The sequence below is a fragment of the Vespa crabro genome, chromosome 1 (genome assembly GCF_910589235.1).
Source record: "Vespa crabro chromosome 1, iyVesCrab1.2, whole genome shotgun sequence".
Classification (NCBI taxonomy): domain Eukaryota; kingdom Metazoa; phylum Arthropoda; class Insecta; order Hymenoptera; family Vespidae; genus Vespa; species Vespa crabro.
Window position 1 is genome coordinate 7,798,210 of NC_060955.1, and position 14,606 is coordinate 7,812,815.

Here is a 14,606-nt window from a genome sequence, read left to right on the forward strand (position 1 = left end):
CAATGGTACATTGTGAGAGAAGGACCGGTAGGAATTACTAGACACGGCATCCACGTCCGTTTCTCTGATCTCACGGACGAACAACCATCTTCCCACCTCCTTCACCTCCTCCATGTCTCTCTGTAGAATGCGTGTCGCGTGTACTCTTCTTCATATCATCAACTCTCTTTCTCTTTTTCTCTCTTTTTCTCTCCCCCTCTCTTTCTCTTTCTCTGGTTCTCTCTCTCTCTCTCTCTCTCTCTCTCTCTCTTTTTCTCTATCACACAACTCTTTTCTTCATTCGCTACACTAGCATGATACGTCCGCCGTGGTTTAAACATAGCCCCTGACGTCAGCGAATTTTCTACTCTCGACTGCCCCTGTTTCTCGCACTCGAAACATCTGCCCCTGGTTGTACTTCGAATCTTCTCACTATTTCGTAAGTTAGAGCCTTGAAATAATTAATCGTATGCGTAAGCTTTTTAACAGAGCCGATCGACTTTCTTAGGAGTCAAGTGTATCGTGTTCTTCATGTTTACCTCTGAAAAGGGATGAGAGAGAGAAAGAGAGAGAGAGAGAGAGAGAGAGAGAGAGAGAGAGAGAGAGCGAGAGGAAGAACCATAAAGATTTATCATACTTCTCTAGACGACTAAAAAGTCTTACAAAAGTTATAAATAGTTTATAGATATGGAACAAATAAAGTGTTATGAAATTTCTAGATAAAATCTAATAGAAAAACATAGAGAGAGAAAAAATGGGATTTCTGAGGAAAATAAAGGGATGAAATTCGATTAAAACGAACATATATGATTTCTAAATGTAAATTTAATCGGTTCGTATAAGGAATGAATTTATACATTTGCAGTTACCTTCTCTTTTCTCGTAGAAAGCACCGACCGACCTTCACCTCTTGATGCGATCCGAAAGGTGCAAATCGAGTGGAAAAGAGAAAAACATTGGGTTAGTAAGAAAAATAGAGACGGAGAGAGAGTGAGTAAGTGAGAAAGAGAGAGAAAGAGAGAGAGAGAAAAAACGTTTAGCTTTTTTCGTTTCACGCGTGAGTCACGCTCAGCAGGAGCATCGAGCATGTTGTGTACCTACATACGTATTCTCTAAGTTGTTATCCAAAAAGAAAGAGAGAGAGAAAGAAAGGAAGAGAAGGGAGCAAAGAGTTTTGCCAACAAAACAATTCCAATTAAGTTTGTTCTACGGTCCGCTCAAATTAACGAGCATTACGAGCGATAGGCGCACACGCGTTGCTACTTGCTCCCCATGTCCTGAGATATATTTAACGATGCTACTCGACATTCCATAAGAACTTAAAACCAGCTTCCCGCGAGATTTTCTTCTACCAGATTCGAGAGAGAGAGAGAGAGAGAGAGAGAGAGAGAGAGAGAGAGAGAGAGAGAGAGAGAGAGAGAGAGAGAGAGAGAGAGAGAGATCCTTGATGTTTTATATACTACTAAGAACGTTAAACATCCTTTCTGGAATGCTTAAAAATTTTTTAAAATGAGATACGAGATATAGTCTTTATTTTTTATCATCTTTTCTACTTTTCTTTATTATTAACATTATTATTATTACATATTTTATATCTATAACTGCATTGTATGTGTGTTCGCGTGCATGCGTGCTTAAACTAAAAAGAAAAGAGCGTTGATAATTATTAAAAGCAGTATGAAATTTTTTTTAGATTAATCTAATAATTTATTTTTATTTATATATTCTTTATATCTTTTTGGTCATAAAATTAATTGTTGATACATGGCCATAGATTAATGTTTGTTTCATCATAAGCTAATATAGTTAGTATAGTTTAGTTATATTATTAATTTTACGTTTTATAATTTTTTTCTCTTCTTTTTTTTTTCATAAACGAAAAAGATTTTACACGGAATTAATTATAATATTCAACAATTTCTATACTAAATGGGGCAGCATATGTAAATGTCTTTTTAAGTAAAACTACTTTTATTCTCTAAGCAAACATCAACGACCGGAACGAATATCCGGTCGATGAGAAAAACGTCGATCGATGGACGTTTCCGATTGACTTCCGGTGATAATTAAATTTGTGAACAATGAACACTTAGAAAGACTGAGAGAGAGAGAGAGAGAGAGAGAGAGAGAGAGAGAGAGAGAGAGAGAGAGAGACAGTTGTCGATGATTCATTGATCAAAAATATCGACTTTTCTTTGAAGTATTAAATATTCCTAAACGACGTGTGGATTCGAGGATTGATCTAAGATAAACTTAGAGATTATTTCAAGTCATATATTAAAGGAACGTAGAGAAACGAGAGAGATACTATCAAGGTGTGCTAATATTATTGTCTGCATATTATTATTCTGTTCTTTATCTTATCACCTTCGTTTTATGGGAATAAAATCGTTCGTGTGTACTTATTTACCACCTGTTAGTTTCACTTTTACAAAACCTTCTCTTCTTTATTGAACATTTTCGAATACCTTATACGTTTCGAATGAAAGACATATTTGATTATACAGGATGGTCAATGAAAGACAAGCGTTTGTAAAAGTTATTTTTTTTTCATATCATTCTGTCTTTTAGTGGCCACCTTGTATATAAAATACAATTTTACATGAATATAACCAAATGAAATAATCTACTTTCAGTTTTTAATTTTAAATCTCTATAAGAAATGTATAAATAAAAGAAAGAAAATATAATTTTATATTTTATATTTATTTATATCAATTGCTATCTTTTTTTTTAATTCTTTTTTGGTCTAATTTCTAACATACTTTCTATAGTAAATTAATTTCTTCGGGCATATTCATCAATTCGGAGTACTGTGTTTACTTTAAAAAGAAGAAAAAAAGAAAAAAAGAAAAAAAAGAAAAAAGAAAGGAAAAAAGAAAAGATGATTTCTTTCGAAAACATCCAAATATTCACGGAATTTGTTATACATCTTTAATCAATTTTCTTATGTTCAGAAACTGAGATAATGATTATATATATATATATATATATATATATATATATAATATATATAATATATGTATATATATATATATATATACATTATATACATTATATACATATATACATATATGTATATATATATACATTATATACATTTATACATATATATACATATATATACATATTATATATACATACATATATATATGTATATATATATATATATATATATATATATATATATATATATTGATAGGGTCTTTCATATTGGAACGATAGAGTCGAGCGCGTAGGCGAAATTCGCTTTTCGCTTTCCATTCACTTGGACGCCTTCGTCTCCATTCATGGTGTTTAGAATTGACTTACTTAGGGACGTACGTAATCGTACCACGCGACATGGGCGTCACTCTCACGTATCGAACACCACACGATACATATTTTTCCGATTGTTATCTCTCGATCCTATTGAAAAGCATATACCTGATTAGAATCGCACTTAGATCGTTTACATTCTATTAACGATTCTTGATTAGATCAAATGCAAATGTATGATCTTTTAGATGAAACCTACTCGTTTATTATTTCGAAATTAAATTTTTTTATTCAATTAGATTTCTTTGATTAGAATTTCTGATTTTCCAATCAAATTATGTATAGGTGAAGAACGCAATGAGGCTAATATTACTTTCTTTTTGTTTTTATTGAATTATGCAATGAATTAAAAAAAATTTTTTTGATATAAAAATATCTTTCTTATATATTCCTTATGGATATTAATATTTGTAAATTTTATTTATTTATTTAACTTTTCAATGGATATAATAATTCGAAAAAATTATTTTCTTTGGTTTAGGAAACTGTAATTAAAAATGTTTATCAATGTATTATACATTGTACATACTTCGATTGATAGTTTGAATTGTAAGAAAATGTTATCGATGGATATATATTATTTTCCCCTTCATTTATTATTTTATCGTCCCGTGGAAATTTTTTCATAGAGGAAGAATCGCAGGAAGGGAGAGGATCTATCCTAAGTATGAGCGGAAACAGTCTAGCGATATCCACAAACGCAGAAAGCTAAGAATGTGCATGAACGAGCGATAAGGCGTCCGGGATCCTTGTATATTCTATAATACATATATAGACATATATATACGTACGTACGTATACGCATATCAAACATGTATGATATGCCTATACATATGTATGTACATATGTACGAACGTGCATTGCACATAGAGATATCGACGGAACCTGTCGCCATCGTCGTCTTGTTTCGTTTTCGTGATAATCGTCGTCGAACTTTATGATCGATTGAACGTAGAACGTATCTTCTTTTAATATCAAACGATATAAATAATATATATATATATTTATTTATTTATTTATTTATTATTTTATTCATTGTTTCAATTTTGTGATAAGCAAGGAAATTATTTGATATTGCATTGATTTAAATTCTTGAAATTTGGATCCGGTAAAACAAATATATAGATATGTATATATATATATTATAAATACAAATGTTTTATTATAAATACATAGATAGATATATAAATATATAAATATATAGAGATGTATAATATATAATATAATACTTTTACATTATATATATATATATATATAATATAAAATATATAAAATATATATAAAGAGTTTATGTATTAATAATCGTCATAGTAATAAATAACTAATTCGTAATTTACAGAATTAAAACAAGTTGACTTTCTAAGTGACTAGTATTTAATTTTATTGATTATATTTAAAACCTGTTTAAGATTTACTTAGTGATTTTTATAAAATTGAATTCGATTTTTTGAAAATTTCTGGTAAATTAGTTTATCGATTGACAAATTAATTGATCGTTATTAATTGCATTGAAAAAAAAAAGATTAAAAATATTAAAATTAATTATTAGAGAATCGATGAGAAAAAATTCGGTTTTATTCGATTGAAGAAAATAAACAAACTGTTACGAGTTAGAGAGAAATGAATATATCGTAGAAAAGTAAATAGACACTCGTATTTCTCTCTACTTCTGTCTCTCTCTCTCTTTCTCTCTCTTTTGGATTCTCCTTCTGTCTGAGATTGTAAGAGGTGGAAGGAGGAAAATAGCCTCGTACTACAATATATGTATATAGTTGCGTCCGTGTAACACAACTATTCCGGAAGCAGCGACCGGTCGTGCCTCATTACCGCGTGCGTTTCCCGTGGAGCGACTAATTGCACCAATCCCATCATCTCCCGTTCCCCTTCTTGTTTCATTTTGTATCCTTTTCTATCCTCTTATTTTTCTTTTTCCTCTCCTTCTTCTTCTTCTTTTTCCTTTTCTTATTCTTATTCTTTCCTTGTTCCTTCTCGACACGTCCGGCTAATATTTATCTCAACTTTATTCTCGTTACACTCGTTAAAGCGATAAGATCGTTAACTCGATTGTTAATAATGAACATTTTAATTTTATAATCAGTTTAACATTAATGAACTTACGATAGTTGAGTTGTAAATTAGCACGTTGCAATAATTTCATTGTAATTATTCTCTATTTAATGTACAAGAGAACTATGTAGTAATTATTTATAGTTTTTCATTTTCATAATGAAAACGAGTTCTTTTCTTTAATCGGATTAAATATGATATAAGTACGTTGGAAGTTTTTCACGCGTTTTATTATTGTTAAATTTTATAAATTATAAGAAACTCGTTATTATTACGTTCATACCATTATTATCACGAAACTTTTTCTGTGGATTAGAAACCAGTTTACGAAATTCGTCCTAAAACTTAAAATCTTCGTAAAACTTAAACAAACATCTTCGATGTATAATTTTTCGATGAATTTCAAAGAATTCGAATAGAGGAAAAGTGAGGAGGGTGGTCTCCGATGATTTTCATTTCTATTGATAGGGCATCTGCAACGGAACGAAGAGAGTATTAATAGGAGGGTGAACAAGAATAACAAGGGATGCAAATCGAACGATTACAAGGTACGAACACCCATGGCGATACCCATCAAGCGTGTTTCACCCCTGAGTGACTTCACGTGAAAAAAGAAGAGAAAGAAAGAGAAAGAGAAAGAAAGAGAGAGAGAGAGAGAGAGAGAGAGAAGGAAGGAAGGGAAGAAAAGAAAACAACCCCCATAGATCGAAAAGGGTGAAATTTGTAAGTGGTATACGATACAAAAGATGTGTCCTTCGTATCATGCTCGTTAAATATTTTGCACGCGAATTAATTTCTTTCATTAAGACGAAGTCAAGAGGTCGCTTGAATGAGCACGTGCGACTAATTTTCTTTAAACTTAGTAGTTTGCATTCCTTTACATTTTCTATGATACTGAATTTATTATAAGAAAAGAAAAAAAAATTAAAGAAATATTGTTGCAAACGTGAGAGCGGATAATCATATCGATCGGTAAAGTCAGTACTCAAAACTATTAATAAAAATAATAATTTATTTTAAAATTATACTCATGTCTGAACTTATCCGATGCTCAGCAAAGACTGGCTTCTCCTTTTTTTTAATACATAGATATCACGTTTTCATATTTCTAGATCCGGCTTTCTTCATTTGTTTCATTAATGTACCGGATATCTCGTAATAGTATCATATTTTTTATGTTATTATAATATTATTACATTATTATACTATTCTAATAATATAGTATAGTATAATATATTATTATATATTTAGTATATACTGTTCTATATTATTAGAATAATAATACCTATAATAGTATATATATACATATGTAAAGTATAGTATAATATTATATTGGGTTAGCAACTAAGTGATTACGGATTTTGTCGTTTCCTTCTTATTTGAAATTCGGCAATCACTTAATTGCCAACCCAATAATATGTAATACTATAATTTTATTTACTTTTTCTTCTATAACACACACACACACATCTATTTATAATTATAATAATTAATAATACAATATACTTGCATATACAATACAAAAATAACGTCGATGCTTTGAAAAATAAAATAGATTTAATTCTTAAAATTTCTCAACTAAAAGAAAATAATTTGCCTTATTTAATCAATATATTTTTTTTTATTATCGTACACGAATACAATATTCATCGTTATGTAACATAAGTAGGTAGATGTTGGAATGATTTAGAGAACAGAGATAGGCGGTCGCTCTTAAATTGATTAACTCGACTCCCGTTACTCTCCTCCATCCAGTTATTTGCTAATGACTCTCTGATCGCGACAGCACGTGCCGAGAGACTATGAATTCCGTTGACTTGAAAGATAGAAGGAAGAGGAGGAGAGAGATGCTTGACGCGTTTACAAGCCTTTATTCGATCCAACAAGAATTCCATCCGATCTAATTAATTCTAATACAGAAGCTAGATAAGACGGAAAAGAACATCGATCGATAACTCATATATGCTCGAATGATTCGGTAATCAATAGAAAACTTGTTAAATTCGATCGAATATAAGATTACATTGTGTTACATCGAAATTAGTGGGGGAGAGTTTAGCGACATGGATATTCAAGAGCCGTGACGTAACTCGTTTTCAATGATAGAAGAAGAAGAAACAGAAGAAGAAATAGAAATTGGATTCTCTTTTTTCCTCTCTCTCTCTCTTCTCTCTCTCTCTTTCTCTCTTACGAAAGATTCACGTTATTATACGAACGAGACATTTTAATGTGGGTCGGCCTACTCATAAAATCCACGTGCAGTTTAAGACAGATTTAAATCAATGGCGTGTCCTGAAAGTGACGTCACTAATACAAAAGTCAGCCTGCCAAAAGCTAAAACGAGCGATTTTGTATGTACGACGAAAATGAGATCGCCCGCATATATACAAATATACACACATATGTATATATACATGTAATGTTGCCTATGTATTTGCCCTCGTTCGCGTAAAAGCTAAACGAAATCGATACCCTCTTCTCTCTTTCTCTCTTCGTTCGTTCGTTCGTTCTTTTCCCTTTGAAGATGTCCTACGGACGCTCCTAGAATTTTACCTACGTCTCCGCTCATCGTCAAGTTGACGTGTCCTCAATATACACTAGCTCTGTAATACTAATCCCTCATGGAATTAAATCGCTTATTAAGATCGTAATTGTCTGCTAAGAAAAGTCAAGACTACGATCAAAGAAAATATATATATATGTATATATATATATATATAATAGGAGATTACAAAACACATTCGGGAATATTGCCAAGTCTCAAAAATCGGAACGTCCCTTCGATCTAATATTTTCGACATTTTCGATGTGTCTTATTCTGAAACAGAATCGAATGATATTCTTCAAATTAAAATTTATTTGGTATATTTAATTTTAAAATATAAAGACAAATTAAATTAAATCAATTTAATACTTTGAATTATGTTATTAGATTCTAATATAAAAGATTAGTGCCATTTTAATCCTTCAAATATGTTTTGGCTAGTGAAAACTAAAACGTTTCTGAATGTAAGATGAGAATGTAAAAATAAATATAAACATTTCATAAAACAAATTTATGTTTATTGTTAAACTTTTAATAAACTAAATTTTTTATAACGAAAGAAATTATTTTTATTAAATAGTGAAAGAAAAGAAATAATATCTATTTAGAAAAAAAAAATTTAGATAGATATAGTTCTTCCTCTTCGGTGATCAGTCTAACCTTTCAGTTTCAGAAACGAGTACAAACGTTCCTTTGATACAGGACGATCCTCTTATCGATTCTCTTGCGATCGATAAAAACCCGAGAAAGAGAGAGAGAGAGAGAGAGAGAGAGAGAAAGAGAGAGAGATACTCTTTCGTTGATTTTCCCGAAAAAAATACGCCAAGTCTCATGTGCTATCTTTTCTTATATTCTTTTCTTAACTCATAGTATATTTTTTCCACTTGTTTTTTCCACGTGTTTTTTCTACGTGTTTTTTCCATAAGTTAAATACATTGAAAACTAAGGATGATCTCTTAATTCACCTACGTTCTCTTTTCGAATTCCTTTGAATTCTGTCTATCTATAGAGGCAATCGACCGAGGTCAATTACCTCTTTTAACCAGGTTTGATCTTTATCTCGTAACTACTTCCTTACTCAATATTTTTCTTCTTTCGATTACTATCTGGCCAATATATCTTTTACAACCGTATTTATATAAAAATATGTTTTTATATCATTTCATGTATATAAAGATATATTTAAATTTATTAAATAATATCTATATACAATAGATATAGTAAGATAATAAAACCCTATGAATTTTTATTGTAATATATCATATTTATTCGATTCATAAATAAGTAGCATGTTAATGTAATAAATTTTATCTTTTATATATATGCATATATATATAATAAAATATAATTTTCTAAATCTTAATCACAAGTATTATCAATCAAACTATAATTAAATTTATATAGTATATTGGTTAACAATGTAAGATATAAGCTTTTATCTTTGTCTACATAGAAACATCACTAGTGCATTCGTTTCTCTTTTCCTCGGCCCACTCGCATTCTCATTCCTCTTTCTTTTTTTCTTTCTTTCTCGTTACATCGCGACTACGCATTGTTAGGCACGAACATGTAGGAGTGCCTCGAATATTTGGCATTGCCAACCTCGCATATCTTCAGAATTCTTCGGTGAATCCCCTTGGAATTCTAGACGTGATTTTGCAAGTAACAGGAGCAATCGTAACCACCCTTGAAGGGCAATATAAGCCCCTTTAGTTGCTTTGAATTACCCTTTTAAATTCAAGGCATTTATTGTCTTATCTACTATCCTTACCAATTTTCGTTGTAAGTATTGTAGTAATTACAGCATTTTTAATGCCATATTACTTTAAAGTTATAGCCTATGTAATGTTATGTAATTTTAAATTTAGACCCTCTATAACGCCATAGTTGTAAAGTTACAGTCTTTATAACGCCATGTTATATGTATATTTATATATACAATGAGTGATTTAATATTGGTACAATAAAAATATGGAAATATTATATTCCTATTTTATGAATAAAAAATCCTTCACTATATTTGTATTTTTGTAATTGTGATTTTATTGTATAATTAAAAAATTCATTGTTCATATCTTAAAATTTCATAGCTTTTTTAATTATAAGTTATATTTGATAGAGTAACGTTATATTAATAAAAGTATATATAATACAATTATTTTTTTCTTCTACATTATATAATTTTTGTTATAAATATGAATAAAGTGTTATAAATAATTGTAGATAGTTGTAAATTGTTATAGATAACGTAAATACTTTATGGTTTGTTATAAGATAGTATGTTTATAGATAGTTCAATAATTTTGATTAAATAATAAGAAAGAAGTAAATAATTTTATTACATTCTTATTCAGAAATGTTACTTTTAATAAATGGATTTAATTAACAAAGAATTTTCGAAATAATGTCTTTGCTAAAAGGTATAGAACAACTCATGGGCGAAATTAAAAGCTCTTTAAGCGTTCGTCGTGTCGCATTCTCCGTAACGGAAACAGTTACGACCTTGACTCGGAAGCGAATGAAGCATACATATTCATTGGTTCACCATAGAAGGTAAGTACGTCATCGAAGTGCCGTGGTCTACCTGTTCGTTGGCTTGTCGAGAGAGTAGTTGAAAGCAACGTCAGTGATGTTATCAAAGATTGATAAGAGATATACAGTAAATCGATAATCAAAATTTACGAAAATTTCGTTTACCAAAAAATTAATTAAGCCGATTTATTTATAATCTATTAGAAAGTAATATTTGTTGAGTTATTTAACGACTAAAAAATCGATTTATTGAAAAGAATCAATCTAAAAAAAAATGACATTATCGAAAAAATTAGAGTATACTCAACTGAAAAATAGTCTATTGAAAGGATGAATTACTCGTACTTACGTACACATATATACCCGTATTCTTTATTCTCCCACGATACTTCGATTTAATTGCTAAGTCCAATTGGAAGCGCTCCCTTTTTTTTTCCTACGAAAATCGAATTGAAGGGAAGAAAGAATAGAATGAAAGGAAGGGGAAAGGTCCACTTAATCGGCCGAGAAATCAAAGGAACTTCGTCAGCCGAATTCCAGACGTGGGTTTCTGCCTTTCCTCTTCCGTGTGGAGAGTTGCCAATCCTCAGTGATCCTCGAATCTACTTGAGAAAGAGAAAGAGAACGAGAGAGAGAGAGAGAGAGAGAGAGAGAGAGAGAGAGAGAGAGAGAGAGAGAGAAAGGAGAAAAAGAAAAAGAGAAAAAAAAAGTGAGGGTAAGACTCGAGTAAGAAGAAGAGCTTGAGAAAAGAGAAGAGAGATAAAGGAAAGAAAAAATCCTAAAGGGGCACTTTGACAACGAGTGCTTAGTAGTACTACCATGCAAAAACCCCCCTATCTACGTCAATCCTCTTCCCTTTCTCTAGATACGCCGTTTTCTTTCACCTACCATCACCGTCAAATCCATCCCTTCCTTCTATCGTTAGACAATAGGCAATACAACGACCTTCCTTTCGCAGGATCGCAAAAGGGGGTGGTGAGTAATTATTAAAAGTTTTACGTAGAACACTCGTCCATTGTACCTCACGCACTTCGGTCTCTGTCGGCTCTCACTTGGTGGTTCGAGAAGCCAATCGATAGTTCTTCCGTTCGTTTGATTTTTCCCCCGAGCTTGGACAATGCCTCGCCTCAAGTATACTATTTCTTTTTTTTCTTTCTTTCTTTTTTATTGTTTATTTATTTATTTTTTTTTTGTATTTTTTTACAATGAGAAAATCCTCTGCGATTTGGCGATTCGAATTGGAGCTTGATTGTTTGCGATAAATAAAAATTAAAAAAAAAGAAAAAGAAAAATAGAAAAAAGAAATAATATAATAACTATTACAGATGTCTTTCAATAAAATGAAATGAGGGATTATAAATTTAATTTTTTAATTAACTCTGGAAACTCCAATGACAATTCGTTTACTCTTATGTTTAACGAGTTTCTACCGGTTAATTCGAGAGTCGATTCGAAATCTCGAGATCCAATTAGCTCTTCGAGGAGGGCTTTATTGCCGGACGAACTCGTTGAATGCGTTTGGAATTCTCAATTAAACGAAGCTTATCGTTTCATCCTTTGGGAACCTTTCCAACTCGTTTTCCAATGTGGCGACAGAAAGAGAGAGAGAGAGAGAGAAAGAGAGAGAGAGAGAGAGAGAAAGAGAGAGAGAGAGAGAGAGAGAGAGAGAAAGAGAAAGAGAAAGAGAGAAAGACAGAAACACAGAAAAAGAGAAAGAGAAAGACAGAGAGAGAGTTCGCAAAGGTTCGTATATTCTCTAGCAGGCGTGCCAACATCAGTGCCGTCGTCGCTTTTGTAGATATACACCATTGTCATAGATCCTTCTGTGTCGTAGTACCATTATTGTGCGTATTATTATATCGTAACGGTACTTCCGGTGATCGTTTGACCAACGAAGAGTCGTGTTAATTCATGCCACGTGAACTCTCCCTTCTATTACGTGCAAACGTGGTATCATGTGTTAATTGCTTTTTCTTTTTCGTCTTTTAGTACGTATATCAACAAATTTTACGTGAATGTAAATTATAAATAAAAAATGATCGACGATTGTTATATAAAAATTTCATTGAAATTGCATGGATATTAACGATTGCTTAGTAAAACACACTATACAATCAATAAAATATTTATTTTGTACATTCATTTGAACGGACAAACGTTTTGTAAACTAATCTCGTAAATATCGAAATTTTGACTTCGTAAGTCAGCAATTCTAGCAGTTATTCGTATGATACTATGAAAGTTTAACAGAAAAGTGGATCATTTTATTGCTCCGTTCAATGTTTCCGAATTGTGAATGTGACGGAAGTAGGTACCGTGTACAATAGTTCGACATCGAAGCACGTCTGCTCAAGTTGAAAAAAAAGGTCTTCGTTGTAGCTTACATAACGATGAGAAGTCCCCTTCGATCGATTGATCGATCGATCTATCTATCCATCTATCGAGGATATTAATCGCTAGGTGCGGCATAGTGACATATTATCGAGAACAATGATAATATTGTCCTCTTTTATCGCTAACTTTCAACTTATTTATATAAATTAATTTTCATTGTTTTTTAATACTTTGTAAACATACGACATTTTATCCAGTTAAAAAGATATTAATATGTAAGTAACAATACACTTACTCTGTCACTGTATATTTTATCATAAATGTTATTATGATCGTTAAAAAAAATTTGTCATTATTTACAAATAACTATAATGATGAGAAAATTAACATATTCATTATGCATAATAACATATATATTATGCAAAATAACATATATACATTATTTATATAATATATAATAATTTGCACCATATGATGTACTCCCCGTCTCCTACATACCAGACGATATTCGTAGAAACATTTTTTTTTAAGTTCAGTGCTTCACGAGATATTGCAACTTTGCATGTTAAAGGAAACACCCTGTTTATATTATATATATATATATATATATATATATATGTGTGTTTATTTATTACATTATTTACATGTATATACGGAAGACCGAATATTATCCGGTACAGTGAAACGGGATATAAAAAATTTTATATCTTGCTACATTATTTCTAAGAATTTTAATATTGACAATGAATTAGACACGCGGCATCAGTTTATTTTTGCATATTTGTATAATTGTAGAATTTATATATTTGTAAATTTTATTTAATTATTATTTACGCATTACGCGTAAAAACGGAGAGAAAATGAATTAAGAATAATAACTTATCTTTTATTAAATCATATGAAGTTCGTTGAACATTATAACACGCCATGCCAGCTATAGTGTGCAATGATAAAATCATTTATTTTTAACCTTTACATTAATAACTTCTTTATCGCTAAGACAGCCATATGAAGTTCGACTAATATCGTTGCGTAGCGCGGCTCAGCAATTACAATTTGTAATGATAAAATAATTTATATTTATCTGATCATTTAATCCTTTATATGAATTTTTTTCCCAAAATTGAGATTTAGTCAAATCGTTTTTTCTTATTCAAAAACAGCTGATTCAGCCCAATACATCAAAACACTTAGATCTGTTTTCAAGATAAAATTGATAAATGTATAAAAATAGCACGTTTAATAGTATATATACAAACATACATATGTAATATAATAAGAATACTTTTATGTATACAAAAGTTTCTTATCATTTCTTTATACTTATATACATATTTGCATATCTACATAATCATTGGATCAGATTATTATTTTTTTTCTTCAATTAATCATCTCAAGAGCAATCTAATCCCGTTTTTCATAATCTGCACTGGTACAAGGTCGCTTCAACTAGGACACTCATTAATACTTAGTTAGGCACGATCGCATGCCTAAGCTCGACGTTTGTTTTTTCTAATCTTGAAACAGATCCTTCATATAAACATCCGACTAAAAGCAACTGGAGATGCGCTTTCGTATAAGTTCCAGTGAATCCTTTAAATCGTCATTAACGCGTGCGAGGAATCGTTTGTTTTTGTTTTACACTTCTGGCTTTCTGAAAATCGTTGAGTAACACGTTTCTACCACCAAATCGCTCCTGATTTTCTGCTTTCGAGCGAAGCAACATAAGATCAACAGGAGATCGAGTAAAACGACGTTTATAATAACACGTGTCCTGTGTCCCATCACGTAGAGAATAGTTCGTCTTTTTTTTTAAAGTTAAGAGAGGAAG

At 30.9% G+C, this 14,606-nt stretch overlaps 2 protein-coding genes across 4 annotated transcripts in view; one reads left to right on the forward strand and one right to left on the reverse strand.

The window, feature by feature from the left end:
• LOC124429066 (testis-specific serine/threonine-protein kinase 1) overlaps window positions 1–14,606 on the reverse strand; it is a 40,715-nt gene that overhangs the window by 12,579 nt on the left and 13,530 nt on the right. The gene's annotated exons all lie outside the window — the stretch shown is intronic.
• LOC124429032 (unc-112-related protein) overlaps window positions 1–14,606 on the forward strand; it is a 34,198-nt gene that overhangs the window by 10,832 nt on the left and 8,760 nt on the right. Inside the window, exons 2-3 of one of the 3 annotated variants that reach the window (XM_046973778.1) lie at window positions 866–939; window positions 5,833–6,087. The exons of 1 other annotated variant lie outside the window; for it this stretch is intronic. The gene's annotated coding sequence lies outside the window, so the exon portion shown is untranslated. The remainder of the gene's footprint in view (window positions 1–865; window positions 940–5,832; window positions 6,088–14,606) is intronic. One more of the 3 variants, XM_046973767.1, reaches the window with a different exon arrangement.